Source organism: Ovis aries, chromosome 15 (genome assembly GCF_016772045.2).
Source record: "Ovis aries strain OAR_USU_Benz2616 breed Rambouillet chromosome 15, ARS-UI_Ramb_v3.0, whole genome shotgun sequence".
NCBI lineage: Eukaryota > Metazoa > Chordata > Mammalia > Artiodactyla > Bovidae > Ovis > Ovis aries.
This window is the reverse complement of record NC_056068.1, coordinates 66656085-66669154: the sequence shown is the minus strand read 5'-3', so window position 1 is coordinate 66669154 and position 13070 is coordinate 66656085.

Here is a 13070-nt window from a genome sequence, read left to right as displayed (position 1 = left end):
CAAGATGGAGTATGTTCAGTTCAGTTCAGTTGCTCAGACGTGTCCGACCCTTTGCGACTCCATGAAATGCAGCACGCCAGGCCTCCCTGTCCATCACCAACTCCCAGAGTCTACCCAAACCCATGTCCATTGAGTCGGTGATGACATCTAACCATCTCATCCTCTGTCCTCCCCTTCTCCTGCCTTCAATCGTTCCCAACATCAGGGTTTTTTCAAATGAGTGGGTTCTTTGCATCAGGTGGCCAAAATATTGGAGTTTCAGCTTCAACATCAGTCCTTCCAATGAACACCCAGGACTGATTTCCTTTAGGATGGACTGGTTGGATCTCCTTGCAGTCCAAGGGACTCTCAAGAGTCTTCTCCAACACCACAGATCAAAAGCATCAATTCTTCGGTGCTCAGCTTTCTTCACAGTCCCACTCTCACATCCATACATGACCACTGGAAAAACCATAGCCTTGACTAGATGGACCTTTGTTGGCAAAGTAATGTCTCTGCTTTTTAATATGCTGTCTAGGTTGGTCATAACTTTCCTTCCAAGGAGTAAGTGTCTTTTAATTTCATGGCTGCAATCACCATCTGCAGAGATTTTGGAGCCCCCAAAGATAAAGTCAGCCACTGTTTCCACTGTTTCCCCATCTATTTGCCATGAAGTAATGGGACCAGATGCCATGATCTTCGTTTTCTGAATGTTGAGCTTTAAGCCAACTTTTTCACTCTCCTCTTTCACTTTCATCAAGAGGCTCTTTAGTTCTCCTTCACTTTCTGCCATATGGATTGTGTCATCTGCATATGTGAGGTTATTGATATTTCTCCTGGCAATGTTGATTCCAGTTTGTGCTTCCTCCAGCCCAGCGTTTCTCATGATGTACTCTGCATAGAAGTTAAATAAGCAGGGTGATAACATACAGACTTGATGTACTCCTTTTCCTATTTGGAACCAGTCTGTTGTTCCATGTCCAGTTCTAACTGTTGCTTCCTGACCTGCATACAGGGAAAGGGCAAATTAGCCAAGATGTCCATAGTCAGGCTCTCTCACCCCACATTTTGTGAATAATGACTATGTAACTTAAATCAGTTAAAGCACTGTGCATGTGCATCATGAGTACTCACCTAGCCATAAGCTACTTTTGTTCTGTAAGCATGTATAAGTTCCACCTGGAAAGCCCTTGGCGGGGGGTGGGGGCCGGAAGGTTATGTTATGTCTGCTGCTATGGCTGCTGTGCCAGCCAAGAGAGAACAAAGGTATTGGCTGTTCCTACAGCTCCTTGAGTTTTCTTCCAGCCTGTTAGCTGAAACCTTGCCTACCCTGGGTTCAGTGAACAGCAAAACAGTTGCTCTTCTACAGTTATAGAAAACACCTACGAGGCTCTCCAAGGGATCCCACAGAAGCCCTGGTCATTAGAACTGAGGTTGGCCACAGGCACCCCCTGTCCCTCTGCTCTGGGATGGGAGAGATTCACAGCACATGTGTAACTCTCTGCAAGGATCAAGCCTCTCATGTCCTCTGTCAGCCCTTTCTCTCAATGTTTTTATTTCCAGGGATGGTGAGGGAGGGGCGATTTCTAGAGCCATGAACTTGTTTTCAAATATTTCCTTTGCATACTTCATATTACTCTGGCTAATTACTTGGAATTTCATGTTTGGATTGATCTTAGTTTAAAATTGCTAGTCACATCTCTGGAAAAGTGATGGGTCTAGGATTTAAACACAGGTCAACCTAACTCCAAAGCACATGTTCTGTAAGATATCCCAAAAAACACAAGTCCCCTAACCCTCCTTATCTCTATCTATATCATCCTGCCTCTTTGACCTCTTTAAATGCTCCAAAAAAGTAGTGTTCTTGCCATGTACTCTTAGAAAATTTTAGTTTGATTTCTGAAAGAGAATCTCTTACATGTTAACTTTAAAGGACCCACTACTGTGATATCTCTTCTCTTTCCTTTCATATTCTTTATCCAGGAAGTTTTTTGTGGGGACACCTATATGGTAATTGATCTTTCCACCCAACATCTTAAAAATATGACAATAGTTATTTTCCTTCTCAGATGGATCTTATATAATCAGCACCTATATTAATATCAGAAATGTTCTCCTGAGCATTCTATACTATTCCATAATTTTCAGTAAATAGATTTGGCTGCTGAATGACAAAATTTGTTCTGTTTTCCCTTTGAAATATATTTAATCACAAACTAGAAACTCAGATAGACCTGTTTTTACAAACTGTGGGTAATTCCAATAGTTTTCAGATTTTTTTTTTTTAAGGATAAGAATGGCAGCCTAATGTATGCAAGAAATTTTAACTGGGATCAGAAGACTAATAATACCTGCTCAGACACCCACAGAAGATTGTTGATAAATGTATATAATAGAACTTTATAAAACATAAAGGGATTTTAATACTATTACCCCCATTTCTCACTTCACAATACATAGAGAAGTATTGGTTACATTCATCAAGAAAATGCACATCATTCAAAGATATCTAGTTGGAACAACACTTTATTACTAAAAGTCCTATATTTATCAGCATTGAAATTTCCCATTATGAAGCTAGCAAGAGTACTTTGGAGAGGAACATTGTTTTAATTCCCATTCACTAAATTATTTTTAAACTACTGAATACTTTGAACATATAATTCAAGACTTTTGTAATATATCAGGGTCATGATAGGTTTTGAAAAAGCAAAAGATACAGACGTTACCTTTCTTTTACCTTTATGTTTGTGAATTATTTATCTTGCATTTCCCCCTATTTCACTTGATGCCTTCTATTCAAATAATATACAGTGAGATCAGACCACAGGAACTCCAAATGCTCAGTCTATGATTGCCAGCAATAAATAGGTTCTCCTTCAACTCCATTTAAATAACAACTCCTGAATCTTACTATAACAAAAGGAGTCTGAAATAAAAATATTGTTCTCCTTTACATAAAACACTCCTCTACACACATTTCAGTAAAATCATCATCTCTAAATCATCCCTTTGATAATTATTGAATAAAACATAATTTCCAATTACACAGAAGAGAAATTATGTAAGTGCAAGATGAGGTAATAATAGATTTAATTAAAATGGGCACAGGTTGAAATTGCCTTGCAGGAGAGGCAGATTGGTCATTTCCTAGAGGGAGAAAGGTAGGCACAGTAATAAAAAGAAAATGTAAGTATCCTATAAATAAATATCCAATTTAAGTCAATTTAAAAATTAACTGTTTTTTTTTCCTTGCAACCTCATTACATTAGTCAAATTTTCCAATTAATAATTCTCTATTCTCTGAATGCATGAATACTATACTCTTTGTCAGAATTTACACTGATAAAATGATATGGGAATATGTAGCACTAATCTTAAACTCTACAGTTTAGGTAAGTGAACTATGTTAGCTCCATATTTATATTAATTTCTACCATAACATGACAGAAGTTTGTTTCATGATCTGTAGGTCTTTTAGAAAGTCCTTAAACCTGCCTTTTGGATTGTGATCCTTAGTACTTACAAATATAAACCTATTGCTATCCTCATATATACTGTATGTGGTAGGTATACATATATTCATTCATTTTGGTTTGGTTTTTACTCCCAATTTCCCCTGTGGTTGTCCCATCCTGACGTCATGTCTGACTCTTTGCAACCTCATGGACTTCGGCATGCCAGGCTCCTCTGCTTCCACCATCTCCCCAGATTTGTTCAGACTCATGTCCTTTGTGTGGGTGATGCTATCTAACCATCTTATCCTCTGCTGCCCAGTTATCCTTTGCTTTCCATCTTTCCCAGCATCAGGGTCTTTACCAGTGAGTCAGCTTTTCACATCAGGTGGCCAAAATATTGGAAGTTTACCAGCAGTCTTTCCAATGAATATTCACATTTTCCCTCAGTTAAGCTCATTCAGTCGTGTCTGACTATTTGCAACCCCATGGACTGCAGCATGCCAGACTTCCCTGTTCATCACCAACTTCCGGAGTTTACCCAAACTCATATCCATTGAGTCGGTGATGCCATCCAACCATTTCATCCTGTGTCATCCCCTTCTCCTCCCACCTTCAATCTTTCTCAGCATCTTTTCAAATGAGTCAGTTCTTCGCATCAGGTGGCCAAAGTATTGCAGTTTCAGCTTCAGCAGCAGTCCTTCCAATGAATATTCAGGACTGATTTCCCTTAGGATAGACTGGTTGGATCTCCTTGCTGTCCAAGGGACTCTCAAGAGTCTTCTCTAATACCACAGTTTAAAAGAATCAATTATTCGGCACTCAGCTTATTTATAGTCCAAATCTCACATCCATACATGACCACAGGAAAAACCATAGCTTTGATTAGACAGATCTTTGTTGGTAAAGTAATGTCTCTGGTTTTTTAATATGCTGTGGAGTTTGGTCACAGCTTTTCTTCCAAGAAGCAAGTGTCTTTTAATTTCATGGCTGCAGTCATCATCTCTGTGATTTTGGAGCCCAAGAAAATAAAGTCTGTCACTGTTTCCATTGTTTCCACATGTTTGTCATGAAGTGATAGGACCAGATGTCATGATCTTAGTTTTCTGAATGTTGAGTTTTAAGCCAACTTTTTCAGTCTCCTCTTTCACTTTCATCAAGAGGCTCTTTAGTTCTTCTTCTCTTTCTGCCATAAGGATGGTGTCATTGGTGTATCTGAGGTTATTGATATTTCTCCCAGCAATCTTGATTCCAGCTTGTGCTTCATCCAGCCTGACATTTTGTGTGATGTACTCTGCATGTAAGTTAAATTAGGAGGGTGACAATAAACAGCCTTGATGTACTCCTTTCCCAATTTGGAACCAGTCTGTTGTTCTATGTCCAGTTCTAGCTACTGCTTCCTGACCTGCATACAGATTTCTCAAGAGGCAGGTCAAGTGGTCTGGTATTTCCATCCTTTGAAGAATTTTCCAGAGTTTATTGTGATCCACACAGTCAAAGGCTTTGGCAGGGTCAATAAAGCAGAAATAGATGCTTTTCTGGAACTCTCTTGCTTTTTCAATGACCCAGCAGATGTTGGCAATTTGATCTCTGGTTCCTCTCCTTTTTCTAAAACCAAGTTGAACATCTGGAAGTTCACAGTTCACGTATTGCTGAAGCCTGGCTTGGCGAATTTTGAGCATTACTTTGCTAGTGTGTGAGAGGAATGCAATTGTGCAGTAGTTTGAGCATTCTTTGGCATTGCCTTTCTTTGGGATTGGAATGAACACTGAACTTTTCCAGTCTTTTGGCTACTGTTGAATTTTCCAAATTTGCTGGCATATTGAATGCAGCACTTTCACAGCATCATCTTTTAAGAGTTGAAATAGTTCAACTGGAATTCCATTACCCACACTAGCTTTCTTCGTAATGATGCTTTCTAAGGCCCACTTGACTTCACATTCCAGGATGTCTGGCTCTAGGTGAGTGATCACACCATTGTGGTTATCTGGGTCATGAAGATCTTCTTTGCATAGTTCTGTGTATTCTTGAACCTCTTCTTAATGTCTTCTCCTTCTGTTAGGTCCATACCATTTCTGTCCTTTACTGTCCTCATCTTTGCATGAAATATTCCTTTGGTATTTCTAGTTTTCTTGAAGAGAACTCTAGTCTTTCCCATTCTACTGTTTTCCTCTATTTCTTTGCATTGATCCCCGAGGAAGGCTTTCTTATCTCTCCTTGCTGTTCTTTGGAAATTTGCATTCAAATGAGTATATCTTTCCTTTTCTCCTTTGCCTTTAGCTTGATGCTAAAGCTGAAACTCCAGTACTTTGGCCACCTCATGCAAAGAGTTGACTCATTGGAAAAGACTCTGATACTGGGAGGGATTGGGGGCAGGAGGAGAAGGGGACGGCAGAGGATGAGATAGCTGGATGGCATCACCAACTTGATGGACGTGAGTCTGGGTGAACTCCGGAAGTTGGTGATGAACAGGGAGGCCTGGCGTGCTGCAATTCATGGGGTGGAAGAGAGTTGGACATGACTGAGCGACTGAACTGAACTGAACCATCTTCTATTCACAGCTATTTGTAAGGTCTCCTCAGACAACCATTTTGCCTTTGTGCATTTCTTTTTCTTGGGGATGTGTTGAGGTCCTTTAATGGACTGGAACCTGGTGGTCTGGAGTTGATAAGAAAGTAAAGGAGAGAGAAAGGCTGATATTCCTTGATTTACACAGAAAGCCAGTAAAGTCCCTGACATGGGGCTTGCTCTGTTCATGTAGGCCCCAGGCACCTTCTTGATGGGGTAAAGGCGTAGAGCGCCTTCTCAAGAGGGTCTTAGAAGCCCAGGCAGGAAAGTGAACCCAGAGGGCCTCTGCACTCCAAAGAAACAGCCTGAGAGAGAGAGAGAAAGAAAGAGAAGGAAAGACACAGGGACCAAAGCTCTGATGGAGCAAAGGTGTTTTATTCAACATTGTGTGGGCATATATACTGTCTTACAAGGTAGTTATTCTCACCATAGATAAAGATTAAAATTCCAGACTCACAAAACATAGGCGTTCCATTTTAAAGAGAGAGAGAGTTGTAAACAATCACTTTTACCATATGGTTCATAAGAAGGAAGACGATGCTTATCACTGTATTGAAATACTATCGAAGGAAATGCCTGGATTCCTCAGCCCCAGGAGAGGCTTGCCTCTCCTCTTAATAAGGAACAGAGGATTCCTGACAGATCCAAAACAGCACACAGGAAGCCTCCTGTTAAATGCTTCCTGACAGGGATGGTCTTGATAACTGCCTCCTGTACAGTGTCGCAAACCTCCATCCATACTTCTTCATATCAGATCTAATCCCTTGAATCTACTTCTCACTTCCACTGTATAATCATAAGGGATTTGATTTAGGTTATACCTGAATGGTCTAGTGGTTTTGCCTACTTTCTTCAATTTAAGTCTGTATTTGGCAATAAGAAGTTCATGATCTGAGCCACAGTCAGCTCCCAGTCTTGGTTTTGCTGAGTATATAGAGCTTTTCCACCTTTGGCTGCAAAGGATATAATCAATCTGATTTTGGTTTTGACCATCTGGTGATGTCAATGTGTAGAGTCTTCTCTTATGTTGTTGGAAGAGGGTGTTTGCTATGACCAGTTGTTCTCTTGGCAAAACTCTGTTACACTTTGATCTGCTTCATTTTGTACTCCAAGGTCAAATTTGCCTCTTATTCCAGGTAGCTCTTGCCTTCCTACTTTTGCATTCAAGTGCCCTATAATGAAGTGTACATTTGTTTTAGGTGTTAGTTCTGGAAAGTTTTGTAGGTCTTCATAGAACCAGTCAACTTCAGCTTCTTCAGCATTACTGGTTGGGGTATAGACTTGGATTACTGTGATAATGAATGGTTTGCCTTGGAAACGAACAGAGATCATTCTGTTGTTTCTGAGATTTTGAACTGTTTTGTTGACTATGATGGCTATTCCATTTCTTCTAAAGGGATTCTTACCCACCGTAGTAGATATAATGGTCATTTGAGTTAAATTCACCCATTCCAGTCCATTTTAGTTCACTGATTCCTAAAATGTCTATGTTCACTCTTGCCATCTCTTGTTTGACCACTTCTAATTTGCCTTGATTCATGGACCTAACATTCAAGATTCCTATGCAATATTGCTCCTTACATTTTCCCTATTCGACTGTAAACTCTGAGACCAAGAGAGTAAGTTATCAAGTTATCAGCTCATATATACTAAGTTATTTGCATGCATGCTAAGTCGCTTCAGTCGTATCCAACTCTTTGCAACCCCATGGACTGTAGCCCACCAGGCTTCTATGTCTGTGAGCATTCTCCAAGCAAGAATACTAGAGTGGGTTTCCTTGCCGTCCTCCAGGGGATCTTCCTGACCCAGAAATCAAACCTGCGTCTCTTATGTCTGCTGCATTGGCAGGAGGATTCTTAACCACTGGCACCACCTGGGAAGCCCACTAAGTGATACACACACACACACACACACACAGACGTATATATAGAGAGAGGTTTTGTTTTTAATTCAAAAAGTTTTAAGATCTATCTATATTTCCAATTATATATCTAATTGATTGCTTCTTGCTACTGTAACCCATGTGTCCAATATATGCATTTAATATTTGTATGTATACTTATGCATGTTGTTGTTCAGTCTCTCAGTAGTGTCCAACTCTTTGTGACTCCATGGACTGTAGCATGCCAGGCTTCCTTGTCCTTCACCATCTCCCAGAGCTTGCTTAAACTCACGTCCATTAAGTCAGTGATGCCATCCAGCCATCTCACCCTCTGTCGTCCCTTTCTCCTCCTGCCTTCTATTTCCCCCAGCATCAGGGTCTTTTCCAATATGTCGTCTCTTTGCATGATGTGGCCAAAGTACTGGAGCTTCAGCATCAGTCCTTCCAATGAATATTCTGGGTTGATTTCCTTTAGGATTGAGTGGTTTGATCTGCTTGCTGTCCAAGGGATTTTCAAGAGTCTTCTCCAGCACCACAGTTTGAAAGCATCAATTCTTTATAAACTTGAGGTACATATTTATGTATACTGTGTGTGTATATATATATATATATATATATATATATATATATAATATAGAGAGAGAGATGAGCATGTTTAGATATCAGTATTCATGAGTGTGTGTGTTCATAGAAATTGTATGGTCAGGCCATTGAAATTGGCTGTTATCATGTTTATCCCCTGGTTAACCAGTTCCTGCTTTACTTACATGACTCCTCTTAATTATAGGGCTTAGTTAGCAATGCCTACCTGCTTGCCCCCTGCCCCAGCCGCTTCTTTCCCTATTAACTGATGAGTCAGCCTGAAGTCAATTCCCCTATAAGTGGTAACTGATCTTTCTCCTTGAGTACCAAAAATTGCTGCTATGTCCTGTCTGCTGTCTGCCGCCCACAATGGGCTATTGCTCTAGAATCTCAGGTTTAGATATGCAATACCATCTGTCCAATAAGCTGTTGATGGCTGTTGCTGTCTCCAGACTCTTTCTTCAGTCCCAAGGCTGGTCAACTACAAGGCTTGCAGGCCTGCAGAGTTTAGCTCAGCACAGATACTCAAGAAGATGAGGAACACAGAAAAACTAGCACTATAAAACAAAAGATACTTTGGAGTGCAAGGGAGTGCAGTTCTGTTTTCAAATAGAGGATTAATTAAAATATGTTCTTCATCTTGGATATATAAACTTTTATGGCTTGTCATAAAAAATGCTGCTTCTAAAACCACTTCAAGGAAAACAAAATTAGTGCCCTAAAATCTGTTAGAGGGACAAAAAGTGGCTTCTGTGTTGACAATGACCTGATGTTGAAAGAGTCAGAATAAAATTGTCTCATATATTATGAGATCAGAGATCCTAGAGATTTTCCAACATTTGCTATTATCATGGAGTTTTAACTTTTAGACATAGGCATTTAAATATAATGAGATTCTCTTATGTTGAGGTATTTTCCTTCTATTCCTGCTTTCTGGAGAGTTTTTATCATAAATGGATGTTGAATTTTGTCAAAGGCCTTCTCTGCATCTATTGAGATAATCATATGGTTTTTATTTTTCAATTTGTTAATGTGGTGAATTACAAACCCACAGCGAACATTATCCTCAATGGTGAAAAATTGAAAGCATTTCCCCTAAAGTCAGGAACAAGACAAGGGTGCCCACTTTCACCGCTACTATTCAACATAGTTCTGGAAGTTTTGGCCACAGCAATCAGAGCAGAAAAAGAAATAAAAGGAATCCAAATTGGAAAGAAGAAGTAAAACTCTCACTGTTTGCAGATGACATGATCCTCTACATGGAAAACCCTAAAGACTCCACCAGAAAATTACTAGAGCTCATCAATGAATATAGTAAAGTTGCAGGATATAAAATCAACACACAGAAATCCCTTGCATTCCTATACACGAATAATGAGAAAGTAGAAAAAGAAATTAAGGAAACAATTCCATTCACCATTGCAACGAAAAGAATAAAATACTTAGGAATATATCTACCTAAAGAAACTAAAGACCTATATATAGAAAACTATAAAACACTGATGAAAGAAATCAAAGAGGACACTAATAGATGGAGAAATATACCATGTTCATGGATTGGAAGAATCAATATAGTGAAAATGAGTATACTACCCAAAGCAATTTACAAATTCAATGCAATCCCTATCAAGCTACCAGCCACATTTTTCACAGAACTAGAACAAATAATTTCAAGCTTTGTATGGAAATACAAAAAACCTCGAATAGCCAAAGCAATCTTGAGAAAGAAGAATGGAACTGGAGGAATCAACTTGCCTGACTTCAGGCTCTACTACAAAGCCACAGTCATCAAGACAGTATGGTACTGGCACCAAGACAGACATATAGATCAATGGAACAAAATAGAAAGCCCAGAGATAAATCCACACACATATGGACACCTTATCTTTGACAAAGGAGGCAAGAATATACAATGGAGTAAAGACAATCTCTTTAACAAGTGGTGCTGGGAAAACTGGTCAACCACTTGTAAAAGAATGAAACTAGATCACTTTCTAACACCGCACACAAAAATAAACTCAAAATGGATTAAAGATCTAAATGTAAGATCAGAAACTATAAAACTCCTAGAGGAGAACATAGGCAAAACACTCTCAGACATAAATCATAGCAGGATCCTCTATGATCCACCTCCCAGAATGCTGGAAATAAAAGCAAAAATAAACAAATGGGATCTAATTAAAATTAAAAGCTTCTGCACAACAAAGGAAAATATAAGCAAGGTGAAAAGACAGCCATCTGAATGGGAGAAAATAATAGCAAATGAAGCAACTGACAAACAACTAATCTCAAAAATATACAAGCAACTTCTGCAGCTCAACTCCAGAAAAATAAACGACCCAATCAAAAAATGGGCCAAAGAACTAAATAGACATTTCTCCAAAGAAGACATACGGATGGCTAACAAACACATGAAAAGATGCTCAACATCACTCATTATTAGAGAAATGCAAATCAAAACCACAATGAGGTACCACTTCACACCAGTCAGAATGGCTGCGATCCAAAAATCTGCAAGCAATAAATGCTGGAGAGGGTGTGGAGAAAAGGGAACCCTCCTACACTGTTGGTGGGAATGCAAACTAGTACAGCCACTATGGAGAACAGTGTGGAGATTCCTTTAAAAATTGCAAATAGAACTACCTTATGACCCAGCAATCCCACTTCTGGGCATACACACCGAGGAAACCAGAATTGAAAGATACACATGTACCCCAATGTTCATTGCAGCACTGTTTATAATAGCCAGGACATGGAAACAACCTAGATGTCCATCAGCAGATGAATGGATAAGAAAGCTGTGGTACATATACACAATGGAGTATTACTCAGCCGTTAAAAAGAATTCATTTGAATCAGTTCTGATGAGATGGATGAAACTGGAGCCGATTATACAGAGTGAAGTAAGCCAGAAAGAAAAACACCAATACAGTATACTAACACATATATATGGAATTTAGGAAGATGGCAATGACGACCCTGTATGCAAGACAGGGAAAGAGACACAGATGTGTATAACGGACTTTTGGACACAGAGGGAGAGGGAGAGGGTGGGATGATTTGGGAGAATGACATTCTAACATGTATACTATCATGTGAATTGAATCACCAGTCTATGTCTGACGCAGGATGCAGCATGCTTGGGGCTGGTGCATGGGGATGACCCAGAAAGATGTTATGGGGAGGGAGGTGGGAGGGGGGTTCATGTTTGGGAATGCATGTAAGAATTAAAGATTTTAAAATTTAAAAAATAAAAAACTAAAAAAATAAATAAATAAAAATTAAAAAAAAATAAAATAAATATAATGAGATTCTCTTTTTGTAATGTAAGATGCTAAGGCAGTTTCTCCAACTTTAAAGAAGCATTTTTATAACACCATATGTGTAATACACTTTATATAGATAATATGTTGTATACCATCTATGCCTGTATATACTATGTATATAAAATGAAAAAAGCAAACTCTAAAATAATATATGATTGTTTACTATGTTTATTTGGTTAAATTGATTCAAGCTTCGATTCTTTCACTTGAATCTCAAAGAGGCTGGAACAAAAGTGGTGCGAGATGATACCATGTATTTTGTCTGCTGATGCTTCACCAGACCTATTAGGAAGAAGAAACTGAGAATTTAAAAGTCTGTAGTAACAGTTTTAGACTTGAAATGAAATAAGCTTTTGACTGTGGGTATTTCTAATTTACATATAAAACTAAGGCTCATTAGTCCCAAGTAACTTTCTCTGATATTTCATTTAGTGAGGAGATTATATAAGATTTATATGTAGCTCTGTCCATCTATGCTTAAACTGAGGTCTTGGATTAAAGCAGGAGTCTGCAGACTTTCCTTCTCAAATAGGGCCAGATATAAACACATATTGTGTCTGTTGCAGCTATTGTCAATATAGGAGAGAAGGGTGTGTAGACAACATCTAAACAAATAAGCAGGGCTATATTCCAAGGCTGTATATTGTCACCCTGTTTGTTCAACTTCTATGCAGAGTACATCATGAGAAACGTTGGCCTGGAAGAAACACAAGCTGGAATCAAGATTGCCGGGAGAAATATCAATAACCTCAGATATGCAGATGACACCACCCTTATGTCAGAAAGTGAAGAGGAGCTAAGAAGCCTCTTGATGAAAGTGAAAGAGGAGAGTGAAAAACTTGGCTTAAAGCTCAACATTCAGAAAATGAAGATCATGGCATCCGGTCCCATCACTTCATGGGAAATAGATGAGGAAACAGTAGAAAGAGTGTCAGACTTTATTTCTGGGGGCTGCAAAATCACTGCAGATGGTGATTGCAGCCATGAAATTAAAAGACACTTACTCCTTGGAAGAAAAGTTATGACCAACCTAGTTAGCATATTCCAAAGCAGAGACATTACTTTGCCGACTAAGGTCCATCTAGTCAAGGCTATGGTTTTCCCAGTGGTCATGTATGGATGTGAGAGTTGGACTGTGAAGAAGGCTGAGTGCCGAAGAATTGATGCTTTTGATCTGTGGTGTTGGAGAAGACTCTTGCGAGTCCCCTGGAATGCAAGGAGATCCAACCAGTCCATTCTGAAGGAAATCAGAATCTGGGATTTCTTTGGAAGGAATGA